Source organism: Rhinopithecus bieti, unplaced genomic scaffold (assembly GCF_001698545.2).
Source record: "Rhinopithecus bieti isolate Rb0 unplaced genomic scaffold, ASM169854v2 scaffold_67790, whole genome shotgun sequence".
Taxonomy (NCBI): Eukaryota; Metazoa; Chordata; class Mammalia; order Primates; family Cercopithecidae; genus Rhinopithecus; species Rhinopithecus bieti.
The window spans coordinates 5,327-15,399 of NW_016825289.1; the positions used below are offsets into that span (position 1 = coordinate 5,327).

At 38.8% G+C, this 10,073-nt stretch overlaps 1 pseudogene; it reads left to right on the forward strand.

The window, feature by feature from the left end:
- Positions 1-4,034: 4,034 nt before the first annotated feature.
- LOC108522634 (60S ribosomal protein L24-like) lies at positions 4,035-4,540 on the forward strand (annotated as a pseudogene).
- The last annotated feature ends 5,533 nt before the right edge of the window (positions 4,541-10,073 follow it).

A 10,073-nucleotide genomic window follows, 5' to 3' on the forward strand; every position in this document is an offset into this window, starting at 1 on the left:
CTCCGCCCCCCGGGTTTACGCCATTCTCCTGCCTCAGCCTCCTGAGTAGCTGGGACTACAGGCGCCCGCCATCTCGCCCGGCTAATTTTTTGTATTTTTTTAGTAGAGACGGGGTTTCACCGTGTTAGCCAGGATGGTCTCGATCTCCTGACCTCGTGATCCGCCCTTCTCGGCCTCCCAAAGTGCTGGGATGACAGGCTTGAGCCACCGCGCCCGGCCATAAACATTTTCTTTGAAGAATAGTTTAAGGAGATGGCACTAGATCCAACTTCCTTCTCTGTTGGTTTTTGTATCTGCTGTGGTATGTTTTTTTGGTTTTGGTGGGCAGCAGTGAGCATTAACTTGGACATAATGTGAAGAAAACTTCCAAATAATAAGTGCTCTTTCCGAGTGGAATAGTCTGTCTGCTGTCATGGGAGCTTTCAGGCCACATGGCCCATCCTCCAGGGTGAGGAGAGAGATTCTGGAACTAGGTGAGGCGCTAGAATTCATGGCTGTTGATAAGTCTTCTGACTGTGAAATTTTTGTTCAAAAGCTAGTGACCTCATGACTACATATAAATGCTTTGTGAATGAAAACGATGTTACCGGAAGAAAAAAATTGGTTAAAGATGGTGAGAGGCCCCGTGTGGTGGCTCACACCTGTAATCCCAACACTTTGGGAGGCTGTTGGGGGGGGTCGCTTGAACCCAGGAGTTTGAGATCAGCCTGGGCAATATAGTGAGCCCCCGTCTCTACAACAAATATAAAAAATTAGCTGGGTGTGGTATGATGCAAGCCTGAAGTCCCAGCTGCTTGGGAGGCTGAGGTGGGAGGATTGCTTGAGCCCAGGAGGTTGAGGCTGCAGTGAGTCATGATCCTGCCACTGCACTCCAGCCTTGGTGGCAGAGCTAGACTCTGTCTCAAAAAAAAAAAGATGGTGGGAAAAACAAGCAGTTGAGTATTTCAAACAATGCTAATAAAATTGTTTAAAAGTTTATAAGAAAAAAGTAAGCTACTTTGAACATTCTGCAGCAATACAGCAAATATATTCTTATACTGCTCATTAAAATACATTTGAGGCACCTGATGTCAACTTATTTTTCCCTTGACCTACCCTCAGGATGTGGAATAAACTTGATTGAACTCAGTTTACGATGGGATTAAGTTCTTCCCAAAGTAAAGTGTAATACATTTCACTATAATTCCAAATTATTATTACAACAGTCACACCTTGACAAAACAAAAGAATTGGAGTTAATAAACATCCTAACTCTTGTTGTCAAGATTTTATCAGGTATTAATTTTTAAATTAAGTGTTAAATATTTATTAAGTATGAAGTAATGTTACATATTAAATATTAAGTATTTAATATTTAAAATATTAATTGTAATATTAAACAGCAGAATGAAGTTACACATTAGTTATGAATTTAAAATATTTCTTTGTGGATTTAATGTGTGCAAATGCAGATTCTTTTTTCTTCCTTTTTTTTTTGAGACAGAGTCTTGCTCTGTCACCCAGGCTGGAGTGCAGTGGTGGGATCTCGGCTCACTGCAGCCTCTGCCTCCTGGGTTCAAGTGATCTCCTGCCTCAGCCTCCTGGGTAACTGGGATTACACGCATGCACCCCCACGCCCAGCTAATTTTTGTATTTTTAGTAGAGATGGGGTTTCTCCATGTTGGCCAGGCTTGTCTTGAAGTTCTAACCTCAGGTGATTCACCCGCCTTGGCCACCTAAAGTGTTGGTATTACAAGTGTGAGCCACCGTGCCTGGCCAGATTTTTTACATGGATATATTGTGTCATGGTGAAGTCTGGGCTTTTAGTGTAGACGTCAGCAGAATAGTGTACATTGTATGCAGTAAGTACTTTCTGGAACTATGTGAGGAGCTAGGATTAATGTACCTGAATACTGTACAAGATACACTCCCACCCCCACCTTTTCTAGTTTCCAATGTCCATTACTCCTCTGTCTATGCCCATGTGTACACATTATTTAGCTCCCAGTTCTACATGAGAACATACAGTATTTGACTTTCTGATTTTGAATAATTTCACTTAATAGGCTCCAATTCCATCTATGTTGCTGCAGAAGATATGATTTCATTCTTTTTTATGACTGAGTAGTATTTCATTGTGTGTATGTAAATATATACAAAACATTTTCTTTATCCAGTCCAATGGACACCTAGGTTGATTCCATATCTTTGCTACTGTGAATAATGCTTCAACAAATATGGCAGTGCAGGTATCTTTGATGTAATGATTTCTTTTCCTTTGAGTGGATTGGATACTCAGTAGTGGCATTGCTGGATGGAATGGTAGTTTTATTTTAGAAATCTCTGTTCTGTTTTCCATAGAGGTTGAACTAATTTACATTCTCATCAGCAGTGTATAAGCCTTCCTTTTTCTCTGCATCCTCGCCAGCTTCTACTATTTTTTGACTTTTTAATCATAGCCACTCTAACTGGTGTAAAATGGTGTCTCATTGTGGTTTTAATTTTCATCTATAGTGATTAGTGTTAATCATCGATTTAAGCATACTCTGTTTTAGTTAGTTTTATATGTTTACATGTTAAATAAAAGCTGACATTCTGAGCAGATCTTAAAGCAATGAGTTATCAGAAAGAATTATTTTAGTTTTGTTGAAGTCATGTCTATATTTGACTTCCAAACATACATAAACCTCAAATGTCCTATGGGAGATCGATTTGAAAGCTGTTGATAACAGAGATGGTTTATATTCTTTGTTTCCTAAGTCACTGTAATTTTATAATGCTGATAAAATCTGTCCAACAGAGAAAAATAAAGTTTTGTGAATGCACCTCTGCATGTCCAACACAGAAATCAGTTTCCCTGTCCAGGACAAAATAGGAATCACAGAAACAGAGAAATTAAAATGTTTGGAAATCAAATTAGCATTACATATTCCTTGGTAAAATTGTGTCTACAAATATACACCAACATGGAATCACTAGTTATTTCTCTGTGACACACTGCCCCGAAACTTAGTAGCTAAAAAAAACAACTACTCGTTGTTAGCATGAGAATGGTTTTGTAATTTGGATTGGGCTCAGCTGGGTGGCTCTTCTTGTCTTGCCTGGACTCCCTCATGATCTGTGGTCAGTTCACAGGTTGGCTGGGGGCTTGAGGGTCTAGGACAGACTCAGGCAAGGTGACAACTCATTTCAGCTTCTAGTGGTTTGAACAAACTCCAGTAGTTTGGTTCAGATTTGTACACATAGGACCTGGGCAGAGGTCCAAGAGCTGAAACATGCAAGACCTTGTGAAGCCCAGGTTTAAAACTGGCATGCTATCCCTTCTGCTGCATGCTGTTGACTAAAGAAAGACAATGCAGATTCACGGGGAGGGCTAATGCACTTCACTTGTTAATGGGAGGAGTGACAAAGTTGTCTTACATAGGGAGGGGCTATGGCAGGTGGCCAGTTTGCAATGAACCACAAATAGTAAAATATACTATTGTTGAGTTCTCTAAAAGTATATTATATTTCATCTCAAAAAAAAAAATCTAAGAGAAGTGTTGAAATCTCTCTAGAAAAGACCATATAGCTAGATTTTTAGGTTTTCATATTGATTATGATGATACCAAAAAATTAAACTATTGGATTAACTTGGAAATTAACAAAGCGCAGTACAGCTTTTTTAATGGTGCACTTCCATTATTCATTATATAAATTATTTAAATCCAGGAACAGATAGTAGGGATTGTCAAATAGAAGCACTTTAATTGAGAACCATACAGATGTGTCACTAAAGTATCACTTAACTCTAGCCCTTTAATAATGCACACTCATGTTTTTAAGGGAAAAGAGTGAAATAAAATAGAGCACGTAGCTTTCATATAAGGAGAGGGGGAATATAGAAATAGATTTTAACTCAATCAATTCAAGAGTAGGCAGCAAAGAAGAAAATGAAGAGCGTTTGGTAAATGGAAGACACAAAATAAGCAGGAGAAAATAAGATCCAATATATCAGATATAAGAATAAATGGAGTTCTCTTTGCCATCTTTTCTCCTCCCTTGGAGATGCTGCCATGAATGTGGAGGTTTGCAGTTTCAGAGGGTACAAGATCTACCCCAGACACGGGAGGTGCTATGCCAGGACCAACGACACGAAGGTTTTCCAGTGTCTTAATGCAAAATGCGAGTTGGCGTTCCTTTCCAAGAGGAATCCTTGGCAGGTAAACTGGACTCTCCTCTACAGAAGGAAGCACAAAAAAGGACAATTGGAAGAAATTCAACAGAAAAGAACTGGCCAAGCAAATTTCAGAGGGCCCTTACTGGTACAATCTCTCGCTGACATAATGGCCAAGAGGAATGAGAAAATTGACGTTAGAAAGGCTCAATGAGAACAAGCTATCAGGGCTCATAAAGAAGCAAAAAAGACTAAGCAAGCAGCTAAAAAGACTGCAATGGCTGCTGCTAAGACATCTATTAGGTTGGTGCAAAAGTAATTGCGTTTTTGCCAAAGGCAGCACCTGGGCAGACGATTGCAAAGCCTGTGGAAGTTTCAGCTCCCCAAGATGGTGGAAAACGCTAAGCCAGTAGATCAGATTTTAAAGTAAAGATTGGACTATAACTCTAGGTTGTGCTGGAGATTTTATTCTCATGATAGGCATGTTGGGCCTCACATGATCATAGGTGAACTAATAAAGTTAAGAATATAAGAGGTAGGTATTTTATTAAAAAGTCTATTTGCTTAGCTGGGGTGTGTCGAGCACATTACGAAAACTTCTTTGTCTTAACTTTTTGTTTACAGGGCTGTAAGTACTAGGATGTTACATGGATTTGCCTGGCTCGGTGACAAATGCCTGCAGTCCCAACATTTGGGAGACCTAGGCAGGCAGATCGCCTGACCTCAGGAGTTCAAGACCAGCCTGGGCAACATGGCGAAACCCTGTCTCTACAAAAAGTACAAGCCCTGTTTCTACAAAAAATACAAAAATTATGAAAATGAACTGCAGGTGCATGGTGGCATGCACCTGTAGTTTCAGCTATTTAGGAGGCAGAGGTGGGAGGATCACATGAGCCCAGGAGGTCGAGGCTACAGTGAGTCAAGATTGCACCACTGCACTACAGCCTGGGTGACAGTGAGACCCTGTCTCAAAAATGAAAAAAAAAAAAAAAAAAAAAGATGTACTTTTTAGACTATTTTCTAGTTAAATTACCTTTTCCTATGATAGACAAATTTAGTTTATATTGGGTTTGCCTTGTAGTTATTGGTATCTTGCCTATCATTTGCTAATAGGTGAGTCGAAGGTGCTTAAAACTATCAGCTGTATTAATCTGCTCTTGCTTACCGAAAATATGCCTAAATGAAAAGCACGTCTGCTTGAGTAAAGAGTAGCCTTAGCTAGACTCCTAGAGTAGTTTGTTGAGCTGGGGGTTTGCCAGAGCCATGCTAAATTGCAAAAATATCTGAATAAACTGCTGATATTCAAGAGCTATGTATATTGAAGATGTGATAAAATAGTAGTAATCAAAACTTACCTGTAAAGAATAGGCTTGTCCTTCTACAGAAAGTAGATCGTTTTTAACCTGCCAGCCTGTGCCAAGTTGCAAGGATACAGCAGTGGACAAATCACAGTGCTCTTTCAGGAAACATCAGAACACTAGGTGAGGGTATAGTCAATGTCAACATTTTCCTCCATCCCCATTCTTTCCAAGGTGATAGAATTAATTTTTCATTCTAGTGCATGTTACATTCAGACAGTTAAGTGTTGCAGATAAAATGAATAAGTCCCTTTGGGAACCCGAAAGTGGAAACCATATGTAAAATCAATATAAGACATATGTAAAGCTGGGTGCAGTGGCTCATGCCTGTAATCCCAGTACTTTGGGAGGCTGAGGGGGGCAGATCAGTTGAAGTCAGAAGTTTAAGCCCAGCCTGGCCAACATGGTGAAACCTCTTCTCTACTAAAATACAAAATTAGCTGAATGTGGTGGCACGTGCCTTAATCCCAGCTACTCGGGAGGCTGAGGCAGGAGACTCTCTTGAACCCGGGAGGTCGAGGTTGCAGTGAGCTGAGATCATGCCACTGCACTCCAGCCTGGGCAACAAAGGGAGACTCCATCCCCCCACTCCCCCCGCCAAAAAAAGAAAAAAAAAGTAAAAGTAAGGTAATACAGACTTCTGCTCATAAAACAAATGTGAAGAATTTGCCTGGGATAAAGCCCCTTTTTTGTATAGACAATATTAAGCGTTATATGTAGGAATACTGGGAAATAAACATACCCAACTGATAACTTTGGATACTATAAATGTCCCTTAAAATAAATAATAATAAACAAATAAATGTGAATGGATTAAACTCATCTCTTAGAGACAGATTTTTTCTAAGAGTGAAAAAAATAAATTAGAGACACAAGGAAACATAAAAAGTTTGAAAATAAATATTAAAAACAGAGAAAATGCCGCAAATAAAGCTGGCATAATAATGCATTAGAAAAACAACTTCCAGGCAGAAATCATTACTGGGGATTACAGGATTCATTGCTTAAACAAAGGAACAATTTACTAGGAAAATATAATAATCTTTAACCTATATGAATCTAACAAAATTGCCCTAAAAGTACAAAGCAAATTCTCATAATTATAGAGAGAAATTAAAAATCACGACTGTGTAAAAAATTTAATGCTCTCTTGAAATCTGTCAAACAGATTTTTTGAAAAAGAATAACACTGATATCAATACATAGATAATCAGGTTCTTTCCAAGCACAGAGGCAAATGGTATAGGATTTGAACAATGAAAGCTACCCAGCATTGAGAATATATCTTTCCAAGTATATATGGCACTTTTGCTTAAAGTCACTACCACACTATGTTAAATAGGGTTTTCTTTTATGAATATTAAATGTGATTGAGATAGCATTCTTTAATTAAAATGCAAAAACAGAAATAATTTATAAGAAGTAGCCTTTTCCACCCATACATTTGGAAAGTAAAATCAAAATTCTAAATAATTCACTCATTAAATACTTAAAACTACAAACAAAATGACAAACTATTTAGCATAGCATCACGTGAAAGTAGCTTGTACCCAAATAGATAATTTGATAGTGAGAGGGAATGTATAACTTTAAATGCATATTCTAGAAAATAAGAACTGCTGAAAGTTAATGAATTAAATATTCAACTCAAGAATTTTTAAAGCAGTGAACGAGAAAATCCACAAAAGATATCACAACAAAGCAAATTAATAAAAACAGAAATGAATAAAATACAACACAACAAACAGAAAATAACACAGGAACAGAAAACCAAATACCACATGGGCTCACCTGTAAGTGGGAGCTAAACATGGGGTACTCAGGGACCCAAAGATGGGAACTATAGACACTGAGGGCTACTAGAGGGGAAGAGGCTGGGGTGTTGAAAACCACCTATGGGTACAATGCTCACTTCCTGGGTGATGGGATCATTTGTACTCCAAACCTTAGTGACATGCCATTTACCCATGTAACAAAGCTGCATCTGTATCCCCTGAACCTAAAATAAAAGTTTAAAAAAAGATATACAGACAAAAGTAACAGGAAATTAAAACTTGAAAAAATAGAGTGGATAATTAAACCAAAAGCCAGTTTTAAAAAATTACTAATGAAATAGAAAAGTCTGGCAAGATTTAGCAAGAATATAAGAACGCTGAGACCAGTAAACTATATTAAATACAAACAGGGAGTTAAAACTAACAGATAAAGACAAACTGAATATCTTAGAACAGCAGGGGGAAAAAGGCAAATTTCAGTAGATTAAAAAAAATTGAAAGAGTATGTACTGTTTTAAGGATGACATTCAAACAAATTTCTTATTACATTGACTCAATTCTGTGCAATTGAAGTATTTCATTACTCAAAGTAGAAAGGAATTATATCTTAAGCATCTTAATTGGTGAACAGACTGCCAGAAATTTGAATGATCAACCTACACATCATTTCTAGCTTGAAGCATAATAAATGACTCAAAACAGATCCTGCTAATACATTTAGAGAATATGTTGTTTTTCATTGTAAGTAGTAAAATAGTTTCATGGGAAATTTATGAGACCAGAAAATTATGTTCTACTTTGGAAAGATTACAAGGCTAAACTCTGTTGTGAGAATGACTGAGACATCCCTTCGTTCAATCTCTTAAAATTTTAACTGAGAAGTACATCGTAGTACATCTTTTCTCCAGATTGGCAACATTTTGTGTGCTTTAATGTGGGTGATAAAATGCCATTGTTTAATAATGATGCCACAATCTTACTTTTTTTTTTTGTCTTTTTTTTTTTTTCCTTTTTGTGGAGAACGGGGTCTCGCTGTATTACCCAGGCAGGTCTCGAACTCCTGGGCTCAAGCTATCCTCCCGCCTCTGCCTCCCTGAGAGCTGGGATTACAGGTGTGAGCCACCGCGCCCGGCCAATCTTACGTTTTTTATATGGCTTAGCATTGTACAAAATGTGTTGACATGTTGAATCTGTTTACCCATTTAATTAATATGTAATTTGTCCACATGACCACTTGCTCCTTCTTCATCATCATATCTAACTATCTATATATTTTTTGAGGCAGGGTCTTGCTCTGTTGCTCAGGCTGGAGTGCAGTGGTGCACTCATAGCTGTCTTCAGCCTCTACCTCTCGGGCTCAAGTGATCCTCCTGCCAGAGTCTTCCAAGTGGCTTGAACTACAGGTGCATCATCATTTTATTTTTTTATTTTTTGTGGAGACAGTGTTTCACCATGTTGCCCAGGCTGGTCTCCACCTCCTGGGCTCAAGAGATCCTCCTGCCTGGGCCTCCCAAGGTGCTGGGATCAAAGGTGTGAGCCACCGTGCCTGGTCATATTAATATTATAATTTTTTTTCCCCACAAATGTAAAATCTTAACATAATTAAGTGTGACTGACTTGCTCAAGGTCATATATCTAGAAAGTGTCTAAGTCAGGATTAACTTGAATCTCCTGACACATAGATTAGCGTTATTTCCACTAGAAGTTTTCCCATTCTTGGTGTGAGGAGATATTAACTATTTCTTCATGTGTCTAGATCTGTCTAGGTTTTTTTTTGGTGTGTGTGTGTGAGTGTATTTGTGTGTGTTTGTGTGTGCATATGTGTGTTTGTATGTGTATATATGTGTGTGTGTATGTGTGTGTGTATGTGTGTGGGTGTATGTGTGTGTGTATGTGTATATATGTGTGTGTGTATGTGTGTGTATGTGTGTGGGTGTATTTGTGTGTGTATGTGTATATATGTGTGTGTGTATGTGTGTATGTGTGTGCGTATGTGTGTGTGTAAGGGCAATGTGACCCCTTGACTTATCATCCCCTGAAATCTCCAAAACGTAGATCTTGGGTGTTATGAAATATATAAGAACTTTGGTACTCGCTAACCAAAAATTGGAAGATGATGTTAATTTTTCCATCTTTACTATAAAATTCAGCAGTTCAACAGCAACAATAGCAACTGAATAAAGCTAAAAACTGGAGCGGTTAACTTCGTGAGCAAACTGGACCGCAGGCTTGTTATCAGTGGGTGGGTTGGTAGGTGCCAAATGAAATATTGAATAAAAGCTATGGTCCAGAAGTCGCAAATGGAAGGCACTGAAGACATTACCAAGCAGGGGTGACGGGTGGGCCCACATGACATGCGCATCCATAGATAAATCAAGTTCAGCAGTCGTTCTCTCAGTCTTGTTACAAGATACGGTAGGTGGCCAATGTCAGTCCTGCTAATATCTGGGCTCCAACAGAATACATTGGAAATCTCAATCTAGCTTCTTTAAAATGGAGTCGATCCACTGCCTTGAAAAATCTCACCTCCAGGCCAAACACGATGGCTCACACCTTTAATCCCAGCACTTCGGGAGGCCCAGACAGGAGGATCGTTTGAGCCCAGGAGTTTGAGAAAAGTCTTGGCAACATAGTGAGACCTTGTCTCTAAAGAAAAATACAAAAATTAGCCAAGTGTGGTGGTACACACTTGTAGTCCCAGTTACTCGGGAGGCTGAGGTGGGAGGATAGCTAGAGTTCAGGAGGTCGAAGTTCACGCCAAGATCACGCCACTGCACTCCAGCCTGAGAGACAGAGCAAAACCCT